At 30.9% G+C, this 23344-nt stretch overlaps 1 non-coding gene across 1 annotated transcript; it reads left to right on the top strand.

Moving 5' to 3' along the window:
• Nucleotides 1–23018: 23018 nt before the first annotated feature.
• On the top strand, nt 23019–23125 carry LOC139886711 (small nucleolar RNA R71). The gene has a single exon (XR_011772583.1). It is a non-coding gene; the product is annotated as a small nucleolar RNA R71 (small nucleolar RNA).
• Nucleotides 23126–23344: the final 219 nt, after the last annotated feature.

The following is a 23344-nucleotide window of genomic DNA, read 5'->3' as shown; positions in this document are numbered from 1 at the left end:
CCTCACCATGTGAATGGTGGTATTTTTCCACAATGTAATGGATGTAAGTTTGAGCATTCGTGTTCCTTCCTTGACTCCACATCACATGAGTGTTTTGAAGTTGCTAGAAAACATGTTGTCTTCATTCTCTTTCTTGAAGTATCCAACTTCATTTGAGTCTTGATCATGCCTTCTCGTACGAAAATTATTATCGTGATGTAAGACTAGCTCTTTCAAGATAAAATTTACGTTCCAAACAAGTAGAGCTTAGTTCTAAGATCTTTGATGAGACGACCCGTCCTAATCCATAAGGACGAATACAATAACATATGATTACATCGCGAGGTATTTAACCTCTATATGATACATTTTACAACCATTGCATTCGTTTTTAAAAGACAACCTTTCATCACATCGAAAGTTGACAGGCGTGCATACTATCTCATAATGTATCTAGACTATGAATGACTTATTATCAATCTTGATGAACTCAACGACTCGAATACAACGTCTTTTGAAATATGCCATGAATGACTCCAAGTAATATCTTTAAAATGAGCAAACGCACAGCGGAAGATTACCTTAATACCTGAGAATAAACATGCTTTAAAGTGTCAACCAAAAGGTTGGTGAGTTCATTAGTTTATCATAATCAATCATTTCCATAATTTAATAGACCACAAGATTTTCATTTCCATTTCTCATAAACATAATCTCATATCAGGCATTTCGCACGACATAGAGATAAAAATCATTCATATGGTGAACGCTTGATAACCGAACTAACAGGATGCATATAGAATATCTCCATCATTTTGGGACTCTCATCGGACATGATAATCGAAGTACTAAAGCATTTGTAACCCGAATGGGACATGTCAAGGTCCATAGATCTATCTTTAGGATTCGCGTCAATTAGGGGCCATTTCCCTAATTTTTAGGCTACCAAGCTAAAAAGGGGCATATTCGATTCGATAATCCAAACATAGAATGTAATTTCGATTACTTGTGTCTATTTCATAAAACATTTATAAAAGTAGCGCATGTATTTTCAGTACCAAAAATATATATTGCAAAAGCATTTAAAAAGGGAGCAAATGAAACTCACTATACTGTATTTTGTAGTAAAAATATATATGACGGCATTGAATAACTGAACAATGCAGGGTTGGCATCGGATGCACGAACCTAAATCATATATATATATATATATATATATATATATATATATATATATATATATATATATATATATATATATATATATATATATATATATATATATATATATATATATATATATTAACACGCATAATTGTAATTGAACAAATTCATATATTATAACTTATTTCACATATTATATATATATATATATATATATATATATTTAATTTGTGTATATATATTTAAAATGATTAATATTTATATTGTTATATTAATATATATTTGGTTAGTTTTATATTCAAAATACCTAATTTATTATATATGAATATTCGTATAAAAATTGTTAATATGATTAATCCATACTTATGTAATATTACTTATAAATATATTTTTAGATACATAATATTTATTTAGTAAAATAATATTAATAATGGTAAATAAAAGTTGTATTTGATTATAATGATAATATTAATAATAATAATAATGATAATTATGATAATTATAATAATATTAAGAGTATTAATAATGATAATGTTACTAGTAATAAAAGTGTTAATAATAATAATAATAATAATAATAATAATAATAATAATAATAATAGTAGTATAGTTTTAATGACAGCAAAAATGATAATTTTTGTAAACATGATAATAACGATAATAATTTTTAATAATAACTATAATAACTATAAAAATAATAATTTTTCTAAAAATGATAATAATGATAATCATATTCATAATAATAATAATACTTAAATGATATAATTAGTAATGATATAAAAATACTAATATTAATAATGTTTCTAATACTTGTAGATATAAATATGATAATAGTAATTATAATACTACTAATAACAATAATAATAAAAATAATTATAACACTGATAATAATAATAATATTAATAATAATAATAATAATAATAATAATAATAATAATAATAATAAAAAGAAATAAAAGATTATACCCTTAATGAGAGCTTTTATAAAAAGATTGTCCCAGCCCGGGCTCGAACACGTGACCTCTCGTATAACGCAACACCCTCTACCATCCATCTGTTCCTATATATCTGTTCTAATACCCCTTTCATAAATATATAACGCGTATAACTTACTGCACCTTCTTCTTCATCTTCAAATTTTTAATCGGTTTAAAGTTATGAAATTTTATAACATCATTAATATTTGTTCGTTCTTATAATATATAAACGAAACCAATTACTCGATCGTAAGGTATTTTAATTTGGACAGGAAAGATTTAAATAAAAAAAATATAGCTGTGCCTGCTGTAAAAAAAACGAAGAACATGAATTCAGCTTTCGAATTCTAGGGTGTTTTAGGCAAAGTATATAACATGAAATAGATGCTAAATCACTAATAAAAACTTTCTTCATTCTCAATTTAACTGGAAACACAAACATGAATTCCAATTTTACAATGAACATGATGTTTGACTTTTTCAAAAATTACCTTTGACTTCGAAATTCATACTCAATTTAAAGAGTTAAGAGTTGAAACTTTGCAGAAACATTGAACACATGATTCCTAACTAAACTGCTTTTATTGTTTTTGAAAATTGATTCGTATTTGAGTTATGGATAAAAAGGGTATCGAACAGGGTAGGTTACTGGGTGTTCTTCACCATTTGATTTAATTCGAAATTTTTTAGGCTCTGTAAAAGGTAATCGTGGTTGTGAGCTGATAATGTGGGTTAAATGGTATCATTTACAACTAGATGCAATCGTTTTATAGCATAGTTGAAGGTAAAAAAATAATTGTTCAGGAAAAATAAAAGGAATAACCTGGAAGTCGATAGATAACCGAATTTGGATTATTTTGTTGTTAATTTCAATAATTAGATACAGTTGTTATCAATCAATTACAGTTGATAATGATTTAGAACAGATTTTAGGATCCTATGATCTAGAATACGTATTTATTTATTTTAAAATAATTATAACCGTAATTATATATATATATATATATATATATATATATATATATATATATATATATATATATACATATATATACATATATATATATATATATATATATATATATATATATATATATATATATATATATATATATATTTTCATATATAAACCTGTATTTTTTTATATATGTGTATGTTTTTATATATCTGTATTTATATCTTGTTTATATATATATATATGTGTGTGTGTATATATATATATATATATATATATATATATATATATATATATATATATATATATATATATATATATATATATATCACATTCTTAAATTTGATAACTAAATAGTATAATTATATTAATAATATTATTATTAATAATTAATAATACCAATAATAATATTATTAGTAATATTAATGATAAAAATTTATAATAATAAATGATAAATAATAATAAGATAATATTAATACTAACAATAATGATAATTTTAATAATTTTAATTACTAATAATGATAATAATGATAATAATAATCTTATTAATGATAATATTAGTTATAATTATATTAATATTATTAATGATAATAATAATACTAATAATAATAATATAACAACGTATACATATCAAATTATATATATATATATATATATATATATATATATATATATACACATATATCTCATATTAGAATCAATAGTACAAATATTAATATTAACATTAATAATAATGAAAGTAGTGATAATAATATAACATTTATTTTAACTTATCATTACATATAATATATTAACTTTAAACTATATTATATAATAACATTTATTGAATATTTAATATTTATATATCATAATATATTAATAACTATTAATAGAATTTATATATAGATTCATAATAATATATATATGTAATTATATATATATATATATATATATATATATATATATATATATATATATATATATATATATATACACTCATTTTAATAGTAGCTTATGTATTCTAACTATTATTTTACATTTTTAAATCTAAATAACTATATTATATTTTTATTATTTCAATTTATACTATATATTTATATTTATATTTATATTTATATTTATATTTATATTTATATTTATATTTATATTTATATTTATACATGTTATCTACACACAAATATTCGTGAATCGTCGAGAATAGTCAAAGGTTAAATGAATTCATGTAAACAGTTCAAAATTTTGTTGAGACTTAACCTATCAGACTTTGCTTATCGTGTCAAAAATATTAAATCGTATCAAAAGTTTGGTTTAAAATTAGTCGAAATTTTCCGGGTCGTCACAGTACCTACCCGTTAAAGAAATTTCGTCCCAAAATTTGATCGAGGTCGTCATGGCTAACAATAAAAATGTTTTCATGATGATTATGAGTTGATAAATGAAGTTTTATCAACATTGAGTAATATTGATAAAATAATTCGATTACTCGAAGCGTACGAGTGAAGCTATCACAAAAGATTGAGATAGAGATTTAACTTTTGACGTAGTTACGGTTGATTTCCGGAATTCAAGGGATTTAGAGAAAGTCTTCGTAATAGGGTTTGGTTCTTTGGTAATTAAGAAAATTAAAATCCTCTTTGGTTAAATGCAATAATCTGTCTTGATTGTTCTGTCGGATATTTCACTATAAATTAACTTCTTCCGTTCCATTATTTTACCACTCCTATACTAAATTTCCAAATTCAAAAGATTGTGAAAATACTTAATCTAGTTCTGATTCTCGTCCTTATCCTTACTATCGCAAAAATCATTCTCCTTTTCCAACTGCCACCGGAGGAATCTTTTTTCTTCTACTTCGCCCTTGGGGTTATAATGTTTTTAATTCTCCCGTGTCTTTATGTTGCAATTAACATTGATATACACGGTTTGTAATTTATGTGTCGTTATCGGCTTTATATTCTCCCTTATATTTCGAAGCTCTTTGCCTTTTTATTCTCTTCTCGACTTTAAGTACAACAAATAATGGTACAGAATTCGTAGGTACGTGATTTTGAAATGAACCTAGTTAATGTTCTTAGAAGGAAATTGTAATGGCACGGTCTTGATTTGTCAAATTACCAGAATATCCCGGAAAAGACCGAATCGTCAAGAAAAATATTTTCTTGATATTCTTAGAGGTTAAGTAGGATGCCAGAGTCGTGTAACATGGCACATGATGACGTTATGATTTGTGAATCATCACGTTTCATTTAGAAACTCAGCATGACTTACTGTAATATAATCACATTGATCAAGTGTCATTATATTATACTAACTCATGCTTCAGTTCCCAACACTACTTCAACAACATTCATAATTTAAATTCGAATTTTTTTTTTAGAAACTAAAATAGTTTCCTTTCTGATGTAACACTGATATCGCGAAGAGATAAATGATTTCGGATAAGAATAGCTATGAAAATATCTTTAGAAATATCGAGGATATTTATAATGAAAGATACGACGATATCTTAGAATTTCTAATATCAAAGGATGATGAAAAAGATTTTTCCGTAAGGATTTAGAGTCAGGAGCAAGGTATTCGTTAATGACTTCAGCAGGTACTGAATCAATTGGATTCTTTGAAGGCAGATTTACTCTTTGTGATTTATCCACAACCTCCTTCATGATTTGCTCAATCTGTTTTCCAGTTCCAACTTTTCTTAGCTTTACTAACATACTATTCTTTATCATCAAACTTTCGACTGTTAAGATCGTTTACAGTTTTTGCTGCTTCATCAGCAGTTTTCAAAATTTAGAGTATTGATTCGTAGACTGAGTGCTTTTCGGAATTTCAGAATGAGAGATCATAATTCTAAGAGATAAATGTTATATGTATACATATAACTGTTGATGTAGAAACATTACGAGATTCAAAATACTGATTACTAATTCTCGTTATAAGATGTGGATGAGTATATGATAGGGTTTTAAATGAACAAAAATAATGGTTCTTCAGAGAGACTTAAGCCAATGAGTAATGAAGTTGCTGGTAAGTTTACTGCTAATGTGGTGAAATATAAACGGTTTCCCGGTATCGACGACAAAAGGCAAATTTATATATAAAAGTTATAATAAGGCTAATCCAAATGAAAGTAGAAGTTGTTTTGTTGGAGCTGTGAAAAAATTGGCTAATTTGGAGAGGGATTGTATAGTTATTTTCGGTAATAACAACGCCAAAGAAGCTAGCACAGATACGTGTTAAACGTTTACTCAGGTTCCGAGTGTTTTCAGGTGCATAACTATATGCATCAATATTTTCTTCCTTAGATGAAGTGCGGTTAATTCATACTCTTGATTGAGGTGTTTTCAAGAATCATGAAAGGTTTGAACGCAGATTGTAATCATCAAGATACAAGTGAGGTTTAAGATGAAATCAAGTGGCAAACTTGAAGAATTGTTTAGTTTCATATGTTATAATTAATATTTTAATTCATTTTAATTGTCCAATGTTGGTAGTCCACAGTTAGTAGTCCACAGTTTAGCAATTCAATAATTCATATATAGTTTAATATATTATATTCAAATTAATTGATACATGTCGTGACCCGTTATATACATGTCTCAGACTCGATCACAACTCAAGGTATATATATTATTTTAGAATCAACCTCAACCCTGTATAGAGAACTCGATCATTACTACATATAGTGTGTCAATGGTTATTCCAAATAATATATATATAGATGACGTCGATATGATATGTCAAAACATTGTATACGTGTCCCGATATTAAAGTGCATAAAAATAAATAACAGAAATTAAATGACGATAAATAAAATTGCAAGAATTAAAATTGCGATAAATAAATGTAAATAGGAATTAACAGTTAGCTAGGAATATTTAGCTAGGATTTTGTTAGCGTGGATTCTTAACAGCATTTTTCATAGTTAATTTGTTTGTTTCTAACAAATTTTATTTGTCCAATGTTTTCTTCATTATGCCACTTGTTGGATTCTGATAGGTCAAAATCCAAATATGAAATTGAATGAAAAATGATTATTCTGTGGTGAACGGATTCGTATAACTGTGGATGTAAGTAGGATAGTAAATGACTGTTGAATCAGATTCGAAGAATGTACAATTTAACTTATTAATGTGAAATCTAAATATTCCTCGGGTATTACCTACCCGTTAAAATATTTTCACCATTAACAGTTTGTACGAAACAATTTTTAATTACAATCTTTATGAAAATATACTTACATATATATTTTCTTCAGATGTAATCATAGATTTAATGAGTTAATATAATATTAATCTCATTTGATTTACCGTTAGAACTAGAATACATAATCTCTAAAACTTGGAGATTACATAATCACCATGAAGAACGAAGATAATTGATGTAGAACGATACGTAGAACGATGATTATACTCGAGGTACAGAATGAGATGTTGATACATGGATTGTTGATGGTACTGGTGCTGTTACTGATGGTATTGTTGGTGCCGATGATGTTGTTGAAGCTGGTAAATTTTGCACCATATTCTCCAAATTGATTACTCGAGCGCGAAGTTCGTTGACTTATTCTATTATTCCGGGATGATTGTCGGTCGAAACGAGCGGATGAATAAGGTTTAGAATTTTAGATAGAATATAATCGTGGCGAGATATTAGGGAAATGAGGGTGAAAATGGTGTTTTGGACTGGTTCACTGGTAGGTGCTTTAGGTTCTTTTCCAAGAGGTGAATTCGGTTGGTGGAAGGAATCTCCTTCTTCTTGTCTCCATTGATTAAGTTGACTACGAACCCATCAGATGAATTGGGGATGGATGATTGGTTGACTCATTCTGGTGACGCTGCTTTCGGAGCTTAGGTGAACATCCATGTCGAAATAGCTGTCGGAGTCTGATGAACTCGATCTTGTTGAAGGATCCATTTCGTACGATCAAGGAATTGATTTTTCGATATGAGATAGATTATATGACTTAGAAATACACGATTTTCATATGTATATAAAATACCAAGATCCCATAAGTTACGGAGGAATCTTCAGAAGTTGTCAGGCAAAGTTTACAGTAACATATACGCTAAGATATGAATTTATCTATATACTGTCTATGCAATAGAGGCAGTAAGATGTGTCTAGACTAAGAATGATAAGCAGGTAATTTCTGACAAAAATGATAAGAAAAAGTTTTGACATGCAGACACGGTCGAAGTCCAGACTCACTAATGCATCCTAACGACTATCAGTTAGGCACACTAATGCAGACCTGGTTCGCTAAGACCACCGCTCTGATACCACATGAGACGACCCATCCTAATCCATAAGGACGGATACAATAACATATGATTACATCGCGAGGTATTTGACCTCTATATGATACATTTTACAACCATTGCATTCATTTTTAAAAGACAACCTTTCATCACATCAAAAGTTGACAGGCGTGCATACTATCTCATGATGTATCCAGACTATGAATGACTTATTATCAATCTTGATGAACTCAACGACTCGAATGCAATGTATTTTGAAATATGCCATGAATGACTCCAAGTAATATCTTTAAAATGAGCAAACGCACAGCGAAATATTTCCTTAATACCTGAGAATAAACATGCTTTAAAGTGTCAACCAAAAGGTTGGTGAGTTCATTAGTTTATCGTAATCAATCATTTCCATAATTTAACAGACCACAAGATTTTCATTTCCATTTCTCATAAACATAATCTCATATCAGGCATTTCGCACGGCATAGAGATAAAAATCATTCATATGGTGAACGCTTGATAACTGAACTAACAGGATGCATATAGAATATCCCCATCATTTCAGGACTCTCATCGGACATGATAATCGAAGTACTAAAGCATTCGTAACCCGAATGGGACATGTCAAGGTCCATAGATCTATCTTTAGGATTCGCTTCAATTAGGGGCCATTTCCCTAATTCTTAGGCTACCAAGCTAAAAAGGGGCATATTCGATTCGATAATCCAACCATAGAATGTAATTTCGATTACTTGTGTCTATTTCGTAAAACAGTTATAAAAGTAGCGCATGTATTCTTCGTCTCAAAAATATATATTGCAAAAGCATTTGAAAAGGGAGCAAATGAAACTCACTATACTGTTTTTTGTAGTAAAAATACATATGACGGCATTAAACAGCTGAACAATTCAGGGTTGGCCTCAGATTCAAGAACCTAAATCATATATATATATATATATATATATATATATATATATATATATATATATATATATATATATATATATATATATATATATATATATGTGTGTGTGTGTGTGTGTGTGTGTGTATATATATATGTGTGTGTATATATATATATATATATATATATATATATATATATGTGTGTGTATATATATATATATATACATGTTAACACACATAATTGTAATTGAACAAATTCATATATTATAACTTATTTTACATATTGTATATATTTAATTTGTGTATATATATTTAAAATGATTAATATTTATATTGTTATATTAATATATATTTGGTTAGTATTATATTAAAAATACCTAATTTATTATATATGAATATTCGTATAAAAATTGTTAATATGATTAATACATACTTATGTAATATTACTTATAAATATATTTTTAGATACATAATATTTATTTAGTAAAATAATATTAATAATGGTAAATAAAAGTTGTATTTGATTATAATGATAATATTAATAATAACAATAATGATAATAATGATAATTATAATAATATTAATAGTATTAATAATGATAATGTTACTAGTAATAAAAGTGTTAATAATAATAATAATACTATAGTTTTAATGACAGCAAAAATGATAATTTTTGTAAACATGATAATAACGATAATATTTTTTAATAATAACTATAATAACTATAAAAATAATAATTTTTCAAATAATGATAATCATATTCATAATAATAATAATAATACTTAAATGATACAATTAATAATGATATAAAAATTCTAATATTAATAATGTTTCTAATACTTGTAAATATATATATGATAATAGTAATTATAATACTACTAATAACAATAATAATAAAAATAATTATAATACTTATAATAATAATAATAATAATAATAATAATAATAATAATAATAATAATAATAATAATAATAATAATAATAATAAAAAGAAATAAAAGATTATACCTTTAATGAAAGCTTTTATAAAAAGATTGTCCCAGCCCGGGCTCGAACCCGTGACCTCTCGTATAACGTAACACCCTCTACCATCCGTCTATTCCTATATATCTGTTCTAATACCCCTTTCATAAATATATAACCTGTATAACTTACTGCACATTCTTCTTCATCTTCAAATTTTTAATCGGTTTAAAGTTTTGAAATTTTGTAACATCATTAATATTTGTTTGTTCTTATAATATATAAACAAAACCAATTACTCGATCGTAAGGTATTTTAATTTGGACAGGAAAGATTTAAATAAAAAAATATAGCTGTGCCTGCTGTAAAAAAATGATGAACATGAATTCCAATTTTACAATGAACATGACTTTAGGCTCTGTAAAAGGTAATCGTGGTTGTGAGCAGATAATGTAGGTTAAATGGTATCATTTACAACTGGATGCAATCGTTTTATAGCATAATTGAAGGTAAAAAAAATAATTGTTCAGGAAAAATAAAAAGAATAAACTGGAAGTCGATTGATAACTAGAAATATATAAATTCCACATTAATATGTTACACTATACATTCTTCAATTCTGATTCAGCAATCATTAACTATACTGCTCAAACCTAAAGATATACGTATCTGTTCATCGCAGAATAACCATTTTCATTCAATTTCATATTCTGATTTCGATAGATCAGAATCCAAGTCAAGATTAAACGAAAAACATCACTCTTAGATTCCTACATCTTTCAAAACCATGCTTCGAAACCCATGCTTTGAATTCAGAACAGTACTAGAACATCATATGATTATATTTTGCGTTCAAACCCATCGAAATTCTTGGAAACACTTCAACTAATGAACAAACGAGAAGACAAACCAACTACACGATATCTACGAGAAGAAAGATTTGTACTTATAATCATATATCTGGAAAGCTCTCGAAACCTAAGTAAAACTTTAACACGTATCTGTGATAAATCCTTCGGCATTATTATTACTGAAAGTAACCTTGCAATTCCTTTTTAAAAGTATCCAGTATTATCACCCATTCAGGTAGTCAACGACGACCTTTCAGACTTATAACTTTGGCATATACGTTTTTGTTACTGGGGAACCTTTTATGTTCCACCATATTAGCAGTAAATGTACCAGCGACTCCGTCACTCTGCTATTTGAAACTCTCCGGAAATCACTATATATACATTGAAACCCTATCATGTACTCATCCACATCTTGTAACAATAGTTGCCATTCCAACTATCGGGAATTTGCAATCAGTATTTTGAAATCTTGCAGCACGTCTACGCCAACAGTTATATGTGTACATATAACGTCTACCTCCTCGAATTACATACTTCGAATGTGAAGTTTTTGAAAAACACCCCAAACTATGAAACTAGTTCTCTGAAATTGGAACAATGCTGATGAAGCAGCAAAAACTGTAAACGACCTTAACAGTCAAAAGTTTGATGATAAAGAATAGTATGGTGGTAAAGCAGAGAAAAAGAGAAGGTTTGGAATTGAAAAACGGATTGAGCAGACCATGAAGGAGGCTGTGGACAAATCACAAAGACTAAATCTACCTTCAAAGAATCCAAATGATTCAGAGTCTGCTGAAATCATTAAAGAATACCTTGCTCCTTACACTAAAACCTTTGCGGACAATATTATTCATCATCATCTTATCTTAAATATTCTAAGATATCATCGTATCTCCCATTATAAATATCCTCCATATTTCTGAAGATATTTTTTTAAACCATTCTTATCTGAAATCATTACCTCTTCGCGCTATCTGTGTTACATCATAAAAGAAACTATTTTAATTTCTAAAATCTAAAAAAAAAAAAAAAAAAAATTCGAAAAAAATGGATGTTTTGAAGTAATGTTGGGAACTGAAGCATGAGTTAGTATAATATAATGACACTTGATCAACGTGATTATATTACAGTAAGTCATGTTGAGTTTCTAATGGAACGTGACAAAGGTTCACAGATCACACCCTCATCATAAACCATGTTACATAACTCTTTCATTCTATATAATCTCTAAATATATCAAGAAAATATATTTCTTGATGATTCGGTCTTTTCCGGATATTCTGGTAATTTGACAAGTCAGATTGTGCCATTACCGTTTCTTTCGTAGAACATTAATTATGTTTATTCTGAAATTCATACCTACGAATTCTGGACCATTATTCGCTTGACTTAAGGTCGGGAAGAGAAAACGAAAGCTTGAAGCTCCGAAATATAATGGAGAATATAAAGCCCGATAACAACCCCGAAATTACAAACCGTGTATATCAATGCGTATAGCAACATAAAGACACGGGATAATGAAAAACACTATAACCCCAAGGTAATAGTAGAAGAAAATAACTTCCTCTGGTGGTAGATGAAAAAGAAGAATGAAGGATACGATAGCCAGGAAAATATCAAGAATCAGAACTGGATTAAGCATTTTCACAATCTGTTGGGATGTATGAAATAATAAAGAAGATTATAGGAGTGTTGAAAATAAATGAAACGGAAGAGGTCAATTTATAGCAAAATATCGGACGCAGCAATAGAGGCAGGTTACGCATTTAATCAAAGAAAATCCTAATTTCTGCAAATTCCGAAAAATCAAATCTTATTAAAATTATGAAGATTTTCTATTCCTTAAAATCCGGAAATCAATCGTTACTACATCAAGAGATAAGACGCATCTCTATTCTCCATTTCACTTGATTACGATAACTTCTCTCATACGCTTCGAGTAATTGGATTATTTTATCCATATTATTCAAACATAGATAAAACTCTATTATCAACTCATATTCGTCATTAAAACATTTTTATTGTTAGCCATGACGACCTCACTCAAATTTCGGGACGAAATTTCTTTAACGGGCAGGTACTGTGATGACCTGGAAATTTCTGACCAAATTTAAACTTAATCTTTGTATGATTAACATTTTCGACACGATAAGCAAAGTCTGTAAAACTGAATCTCAAAATTTTTGAACTACTTTTATATATTTAAATACCTTTCGGTTGTTTTCGACGATTCGCGAACAATTATATGTAAATAGATACATATATACTATAACTTGAAAAGGTAACAATGTATTAATTATTTGATACCGTACATTAAACTTATTGGTTTAAATATCTATTTGAATATATATGATAAGTTGAAATATTTATTATTAAAATTTATTTATAAATAACTGATTTATATATATTAAAAAGATATATACATATATATAATTTTAAGTTATTTAGTAAACGATAGTAACATTTTCAAATTTCTACAGTACCCAAAATGCTACAGTGTTTTTGAAAATCACTATTTGCTACAGTGAAATTGACTTTGCTACAGTGAATTGCTACAGTAAAAATTGACTTTGCTACAGTAAATTTGCTACAGTGGTATATTTTATGGATGATTTAAGACTATATTTTGACAAAGGTACGATTCACGAAACGTAAAGTACAAGTTTTCTCAGCGTACGAAAGGGCGTTCGAAAAACCGGAACCGGGACATAAGTCGAGTGACAACGTACGACTTATCGGAACAAAAATTACAAGTCAACTATGCACGTGAATTTAATATAATATATAATTAATTAATTTAAATTATATATATTATATTTATATTTATTTTATATTATGTCGACAAGCTAGGAGCCAAAACAATGTGAGCTGTCCCTGGTCCTCATGCGAGTCGCATGGCCAGAAGGCCATTTCCATGCGAGTCGCATGACTCCAGATTTCAGGCCACATCTATAAATTTCAGTGTTTTCGCTCGATTTAAATCACACACATACACAAATATATATATACTCCGTAATATTATTTATTATTTATTATTATTATTATTATTATTATTATTAATAAGATTATTATTAATCTTATTATTTTTTTTATTATTATTAGTGTTATTATTTTTGCGATACAAAAATAATAATGTACAAAAAAATACGACGGAGTGATGTCCAAGTAATTTTCAAAACGAGTTTCCGAGCGAGCTAGAGCTAAGGAAAATATGGGTTATTGCCAAGGAAATTATGGGTAATGTTCGGGGGTATTTTTGTGAATCAAACCTCGTGTTTATCATCTCCGATGCGTCTACGTGCTTTCCTGCAATATTGTATATCAATATTAAACTGTGAGTTTCATAAGATCCGTTTTACTCTCTACATTTTTGGGCTGAGAATACATGCAAATGCTTTATTAATCGATATACAATATTTATATGCGTGAGTTTCATTTACTCCCTTTTTAATTGCTTTTGCAATATATATTTTTGGGCTGAGAATACATGCACTTTATTTTAAACGCAATGGATACAAGTACATACTAAATTCTACACTGAGTTTGAACCGAAAATCCCTTAGCTTTGGTAACTAGTAACTGCCAGTTATAAGAACTGGTGGGCGCGAGTAGTAGTATATGGATCCATAGGGCTTGACATCCCCGTCCGAGCTAGAGCGCTAGCCTTTTAACGGACGTATGCTATTTGAGAAGCGTACACGTTGGTTTGCGTGTATTATTAAGATGATTATACAAAGGGTACAAATTATATATACATTAAAGTTTAGTTACCAGGGTGCTCAATTTCGTAGAATATTTTGATAAACGTTTCTGGATGAAACAACTGAAATCTTGTGATCCACTTTTATATAATCTATTGATAAACGTTTCTGGATGAAACAACTGAAATCTTGTGATCCACTTTTATATAATCTTTTGATAAACGTTTCTGGATGAAACAACTGAAATCTTGTGATCCACTTTTATATAATCTATTGATAAACGTTTCTGGATGAAACAACTGAAATCTTGTGATCCACTTTTATATAATCTATTGATAAACGTTTCTGGATGAAACAACTGAAATCTTGTGATCCACTTTTATATAATCTATTGATAAACGTTTCTGGATGAAACAACTGAAATCTTGTGATCCACTTTTATATAATCTATTGATAAACGTTTCTGGATGAAACAACTGAAATCTTGTGATCCACTTTTATATAATCTATTGATAAACGTTTCTGGATGAAACAACTGAAATCTTGTGATCCACTTTTATATAATCTATTGATAAACGTTTCTGGATGAAACAACTGAAATCTTGTGATCCACTTTTATATAATCTATTGATAAACGTTTCTGGATGAAACAACTGAAATCTTGTGATCCACTTTTATATAATCTATTGATAAACATTTCTGGATGAAACAACTGAAATCTTGTGATCCACTTTTATATAATCTATTGATAAACATTTCTGGATGAAACAACTAAAATCTTGTGATCCACTTTTATATAATCTATTGATAAACATTTCTGGATGAAACAACTGAAATCTTGTGATCCACTTTTATATAATCTATTGATAAACATTTCTGGATGAAACAACTAAAATCTTGTGATCCACTTTTATATACAGATTATACGAAACACTAAAACTATGAACTCACCAACCTTTGTGTTGACACTTGTTAGCATGTTTATTCTCAGGTTTCCTAGAAGTCTTCCGCTGTTTGCTTAGATGTTAGACAAGCTATGTGCATGGAGTCTTGCATGACATATTTTTCAAGGAAACGTTGCATTCACCAAATCATCACCATGTATCTTATTTTGACTGCATTGTCAATGGAAGTACTGTTGTAAACTATTATTTATGGTGATTGTCTATATGTAGAAATCATTAGATGTCGAAAACCTTTGATTTAAATATTCATCTATGGTGTGCCTTTTCAAAAGAATGCAATGTTTACAAAACGTATCATAGAGGTCAAATACCTCACAATGAAATCAATGAATGACGTGTTCGTCCATATGGATTTGGACCGATCGTCACACAGGGCATCCCACGGTCTGACCTGCGATCGACCGTGGACCCAACGGTGCTCCTTTAGCGTTTTTCATATGACTCTTTTGACTTAATTATTATGTGCATTGGTCGTTTACTAGAGATCGTGTAGGCTCGTGAACTTGTGTTGTTTTATACGCTTTTTAAGCACATAAGACTTGGTGTCATCATCAAAACAAAGTGGTTAACATTTGAACATTATCATTGGATCACTAACCAGCAGACCTCCAACCAAAAAAAGAAAATATATATAATATATATATATATATATATATATATATATATATATATATATATATATATATATATATATATATATATATATATATATATATATATATATATATATATATATATATATATATATATATATATATATATATATATATATATATACATATATATACACATATATATATATACATATACATATATATATACACAAATATATGTAAGATAACATATATATTTTAATTGTTGTGGAGGATATCATACATTGATTTAATTGATCGTTTACATATTTCGATTTATTGTATGAGATGTTATTTTTTCGATTTATTTGTATTTGCGCTACGTTACAAAATAAATCGTAAGAACTGAGATGTGTAGTGTTTGTTGATGAAAGAATCCTGAAGAATTGTGGATGACTTTCGAGGATTTTGTTCAAAGTTGATAATGAATGTAGAATTCTAAAGAAAAGGTATGAAGTTATGTTTGTTGTTGGTTGAATAAGTCGTAACTTTTTATGGGATAAATTATGCGATAAAATAATATCGTTTTTACTAATTGTGGGGGTTGAGATGTGTATCGAGGTGCTTCTAAAATTCTAGATATTGTGTGAGTTGTTGTTAATATTTAACATGAAGAGCCTCTTACTTCATATCATCACATTAGCAAACATGCAACTTTTCGCATTTAACAACAATGGGGCACATGCCCCTTACATTTTATCCATTAACACAAGCTTCACAATTGTTATGTTTAGGCTAAAATGATCAACATGCAACGATGGTATAATGGTGAACTCGGGTCAAACTAGATAAGTGCAATTCTAGAAAACCTAAATAACCTTGCAAGCATACCGAAGGCAGATATTAAAATCACTAGCCAGAGTGTTTCATGCTTCAAATTACAAATTCAATGTCAAAAAGTCAACACCGATTAAACCCTAAAGTAAATAAACCTAATTTCAATTCCATAACGAAAAAAACACTAATTTATAGGGTACATGGAAATAGTACGTTGGTCAACTAGCAAACAACCTTAGACAAAACTTAAGTTCATCTCAAACATCCAACCTTGAAAAATCCCAATTTTTGAAAACCCTAGAATCACAAAGTTGAAATTGTGCAATTAAACATGGCAAACATGTAAATTAACAACATTTCAACCTAGAATCAACAATTGTAGCATCATAATCAACTTAGATCTAGCATAATTGACAAGCATGGTGCACAAGGTAAAAAGCATGAAGATTTCACAAATAAGTGCAATTAAGTGAAATAAGTGCAAGATCATACTTGAAACATGTTTGATGTTGATAAATTAGCAAGATCCTTAAAGAAAATTATTAAATTGAACTTAAGAAATCAGGTTTTTAAGTGTGTAAGTCAGAAGTAAAAGAATTATATAAGTGTGAAAGAGTAATTTGAATAAACCCCCAAAACACATTCAAAACAGGACCTGGAACGTCGTTCCATATGTTGGAACATCGTTCCAGTTTACTAGGAAATAGGAACGCGGTTCCTGAAATCATGACGTCGTTCTACCTGAATTAGGAACATCGTTCTTAATTAAGAATGTCGTTCCTGAAACTTCCCGGAAGGTGCTTCTATTTAAGGTTGAGATAAAGAACGTCGTTCCTAGAATAGGAACGTCGTTCCTAGAATTGATTTGCAGTTTTTCAATGTTTAAGTTCAAATAAGCAACTTCTTACCCAAATCACCAACTGTTTTTGGTCTTTTCAAAATTTCCAAATGCATGAAATGCAACTATATGCCAATGCAAGCTAATAAAAATGCAAAAACAAACAATCCTACAAGAAATGCAAACTAGCATGAAAAAATATACACAAGTGTGATTGTTTTTGGTCTAGGGTCTATCACATGACCCATTTAAGAACAAGAGTATCACTTAGGGTAGAGCTTGATGTCATCAAGCTTGCAAGCATTGATTTCATCAAAGTAAAGCCTTAATCGGTGCTCATTCACCTTGAAAGTATCATTATCCCCATATATACTCAACATAGCCCGTTGGGTAAGCTTTCTTGACTATGTAAGGCCCCGACCATCTAGACTTTAACTTACCGGCCGAGAACTTAAAACGTGAATTGAACACTAGAACCTTGTCGTTTGGGTGAAATTCCTTAGGTCCCTTAAGTCGGGCATCATGTCATCGTTTGGTCTTCTCTTTGTGTGTTAAAGAGTTGTCGTATGATTCTAACCTAAGCTCCTCTAATTCGTGTAATTGCATCACCCGTTTTTCCTTGGCTTGTTCTAGGTCTAGGTTTACTTCCTTAATTGCCCAAAATGCTCTATGCTCAATCTCCACCAGGAGGTGACAAGCTTTTATAATAAACTAGATGAAATGGTGTAGTGCCTATTGTTGTCTTATAAGCAGTTCTAAATGCCCATAAGGCGTCATCAAGTTTGGTTGACCAAACCTTAGGGTTATTGCTAACCGTCTTTTCCAAAATCTTTTTCAAAGCACGATTCGTGTTCTCCACTTGACCACTCCTTTGAGGGTGGTAAGGGGTGGAGAAACGATGTGTAACACCATATTTTTCCATTACTTTCTCCATAAGGCTATTAGCAAAGTGCTTGCCTTGATCCGAGATCAACGCCTTTGGCACTCTAAATCTAGCAAACAAACTCTTCAAAAACTTAATTAACTACCCTAGCATCATTGGTTGGCAAGGCTTTGGCCTCGGACCATTTCGAAACATAATCTACCGCAATCAAAATATAGAGACACTTGTTCGAATTCGGAAATGGACCCATGAAGTCTAGGCCCCATTCATCAAATATCTCACATATTTGAATGCATGTTTGAGGCATTTCGTCCTTCTTTGAAATGGATCCGGACCTTTGGCAAGAATCGCACCTTTTTACCAATTTGTAGGCTTCTTTGAATATCGTGGGCTAATAGAAATCGGAATCAAACACCTTTTTCGCGGTGTGATTCGGACCAAAATGCCCTCCCGTAGGTCCACTATGACAACTTTTCAAAATCTCACGGGCTTCTTGTCCATATACACATCTCCTAATTACTTGATCAGCCCCGATACGGAACAAGTCCGGCTCTTCCCAAAAATAGTACCTTAGGTCATTGAAAAACTTTTTCTTTTGTGGTATGAAAACCCTTTTTGTAAAACATTTGAGGCCAAGTAGTTTGCAAAATCAGTAAACCATGGGACTCCATCGACTAGATCAACCCTCATTAAATGTTCATCGGTAAAGTATCCCAAATTTTAGACTCGTCTAAAGGTTGAAGCTCGGGGTTGTCTAGTCTTGACAAGTGGTCCATAGCCACATTCTCAGCTCCCTTTTTGTCTTTTATTTCTATATCAAACTCTTGTAAAAGTATCATCCAACGAATTAAACGATGTTTCGTGTCTTGCTTTTGAAAAAGATACTTTAACACGATGTGATCCGTGTAGACGATCGTCTTTGAAAGTACAAGATAAGACCGAAACTTATCAAAAGCGAATACTACCGCGAGAAGCTCCTTCTCGGTAGTGGTGTAATTCAATTGGGCACCATTTAGGGTTTTGCTTGCATAATAAATGGGTCTAAAGTGTTGGTTAACTCTTTAACCAAGAACCGCTCCGAGATCGTAGTCGCTCGCATCACACATCAATTCAAAGTCTTTATCTCAATCGGGAGAGATAAGAATTGGTGGGTTGGTGAGCTTTTCTTTTAACAAGTTAAATGCCTCGGTGCATTCATCATCAAACAAGAAAGGTTGGTCCTTTTCTAATAATTTGGTCATGGGGCAGGCGATTTTTGAAAAATCTTTTATGAACCGACGATAAAATCCCACGTGCCCAAGAAAACTTCGGATGGTTTTCACATCTGATGGTCTAGGTAAATCTTTTATCACGCTAATTTTAGCTTTATCTACCCCGATCCCCACCCTTGAAATATTTGTGTCCCAAAACTACCCCCTCGTTGACTGTAAAGTGACATTTCTCCCAATTTAAAACCAAATTTGCATTTTCACAACGAGTTAACATTTTATCAACATTTTTAAGACAATGGTCAAACGAGTCCCCGAACACCGAAAAATCATCCATGAACACCTCCATAGTGTCCTCAACCATATCGGAAAAGATAGCAAGCATGCATCTTTGGAATGTCCTCGGGCATTACATAACCCGAAGGGAATTCTTCGATAAGCAAATGTACCATAGGGACATGTAAAGGTCATCTTTTCTTGATCCTCAGGGTCTATCGGGATTTGGAAGTATCTCGAAAACCCGTCAACAAAGCAATAGAACTCTCTCCAGGCTAGACGTTCAATCATTTGATCGATGTATGGGAGTGGGAAATGGTATTTTCTTGTTGCATCGTTTAGACGCCTATAGTCAATGCATACCCTCCATCCCGTGATGGTTCGGGTTGGGACAAGTTCATTTTGGTCATTTAAGATCACCGTGGTCCCACCCTTTTTGGGCACCACTTGCACGGGACTCACCCATGGTGAGTAGTATATTAGGTAGATAAGGCCCACGTCCAACAATTTAATCACTTCTCTATTAACTACCTCTTTCATGTTTGGGTTAAGCCTCCATTGTCTTTTGACAACCGATTTAAAATTCTTTTCCATGAGGATTTTGTGTGTGTAATATGGTGGATTGATCCCCGGGATGTCCGCGGTCTTCCATGCTATGGTCGTGTGATGGGACTTAAGTTGTGAGACAAGTCGTGTTTTTTGGTCTTGGGTGAGTCTCGAAGAGATAATCACCGAAAGTTGGTTTGCTTCCTTGACATAAGCATATTCAAGATGCGCAGGGAGCTCTTTTAGCTCAAGAGTAGGAGGTTCTTTCCACGAAGACTTGATTCGAAATCTATCTTCATGAGGGATAGACTCAAATGACTCTTCCCGAGTGGTCTCATTTTACTTTCAAATTCATCAACATTAACGTTCATCAATTTCCTAAAATCGGCCTCTAAATCCACAATTTCATTATCACAAATTTGGTTGAACCCGGTAGTGTCAACTTAAGTGGGTCGGCTTATCCTAATTTGGGTCGGCTTAAGTGGTCCAAGGCCAAGTCTCTCGTAAAGTGAGTGGGGCATTAGGTTAATGCTTGCACCCAAATCGGCAAGTGCATTGAACACTTTCGAGTCACCGAACTTACATGGGAAAACAAATTTTCCCGGATCTCCTAACTTCTTAGGAATCCTTGGCCTCGATGCAAGAATCTTATTGCACTCTTCTTCAATAAAGAAAGATGTTCCATCATGATATTTACCCCTTTTGAGATATTAGCTCCTTGATGAACCGACCATAGTTTGGCATTCCTTTAAGCACGTCGGTAATTGGCAAGTTGACCGAGACGTTTTTCATCATATCTTGAAACTTTTTGTATTGAGCCACCAACTTGTCCTTCTTTAAAGCTTTTGAATATGGCACCGGTCTCGTAGCCTTCAAAGGCTCATTACCCTTTTTCTTACCCATTTCATCATTACCCGTACCCTCGGTTGAGTTGACCTTTTCTCAACCCTTCTCCTTATTAACCCCGGTTTCTTCTTCAATAAAACTTTGTAGTGGTTCGTGGGTGATAAAGGGTTATGGATGGGGACCTTCAATTCCTTGAGTGGTTAGGTCGATTCTAGTGGCTATGGCATTGACATTCTCATTTCGGCTTAGGTAGTTAGGGTTTTGGTTGGTGCTTTCAATTGGAATAACCCTTATGTTGTTGTTTTATTGATTTTGGTTGTTTTAGATATTGTTGTATTTGTTGTTCGGGTTGATTTGAGTGTTTGAAGGTAAAGTTCCTTGAGGTATTTCGGCAACATGGTTTGAAAATCGTCTAATGGTTCTTTCTAGGTATGAAATGAAGCTTGTTGATGCTTCAATTGTTGCTTCAAGAACTCATTCTCCTTTAAAAAAATCCCTCGGTGGTTTCCGCCTTCTTGATGTAATTTTGCATGATTTCTTCTAAACATTTGGAAGGTTGGGATTGTTGAGTGTTTTGTTGAGGTTGTTCATTGTAACCTTGGTTATTTTGTTGTTGACTATAACCTTGGTTGTTTTGATAACTTTAGTTTCCTTAGTTGGTATAAGGTTGGTTGTTGTATGCTTGTTGGTTTTAGGATTGGTATTTGTTGTTTCGATTTTGGTAATAGTTTAGGTTGTAGATTTGGTTGCGGTTTTGGTTTGTAAATCCGGGTGGTGGATTGGTTTGATTGTTGAATGATACTTGCTTTTGATTGGGATTGTAGTAGCCTTGGTTCGATTGATAGGAATTGTTGCCTTTGTTTGATGATCCACCCCTTTGATAGTTTTGATTACTCACATAGTTGGCATGAGCATCCAAATTCATGGGAATGTCGTCCAAATCAATATGGTTGCATTGATTAATTTAGGGACAATTCTTGGTGAGATGTGGTCCTTCGCACCTTTGACAATCTACTTGCATAGCGACTATCGATTGTTGTAGCTTTTTCCAACTCTTTCCCATAAATTTGAAATTGAGTGTTCAAGCTTGCAAGTGTGACTTTCCCATTATCACTCTCTACTTGTGCTACAGTTTTCTTTCTCAAGTCTCGAGGTGAAGGTGCCCATTCATAAGTATTAACCGAAATGTCTTCTAACATTATTTCGGTTGCATTAGGTGATTTATACATAAACACTCCTCCCGCAGAGGAATCAAGATGTTGTTTAGTCAAAGCATTAGTACCCCGGTAGAACGTGTTGATGTACTCCTTCTTAGTCAAATCATGTAGTGGGCAAGCTCGTAGCATCTTCTTGAAACGTACCCATGCATCATACAAAGAATCATCACTCCGTTGAGTGAATCCATTAATTTCCATTCTAAATCGTTCCACCTTTAATGGTGGAAAGAAGTGACTGATAAATGCATCGGTTAAATCTTGAAAAGTCCTAATAGAATCGGGTGGCAAATTCGTTAACCAAGCTTTCGCATCTCCTTGAAGTATAAAGGGGAATGCCCTTAACTTAAAAGCGTCATCGGTAACATATTTGGTTTTGTATATATCACAAATATCGTTTAAGTTTTGAATGTGTTCGAAAGGATTTTC

Source organism: Rutidosis leptorrhynchoides, chromosome 1, assembly GCF_046630445.1.
Source record: "Rutidosis leptorrhynchoides isolate AG116_Rl617_1_P2 chromosome 1, CSIRO_AGI_Rlap_v1, whole genome shotgun sequence".
Classification (NCBI taxonomy): Eukaryota; Viridiplantae; Streptophyta; class Magnoliopsida; order Asterales; family Asteraceae; genus Rutidosis; species Rutidosis leptorrhynchoides.
Note: the sequence above shows the minus strand (reverse complement) of the source record. Positions and strands in the feature narration are given on the sequence as shown.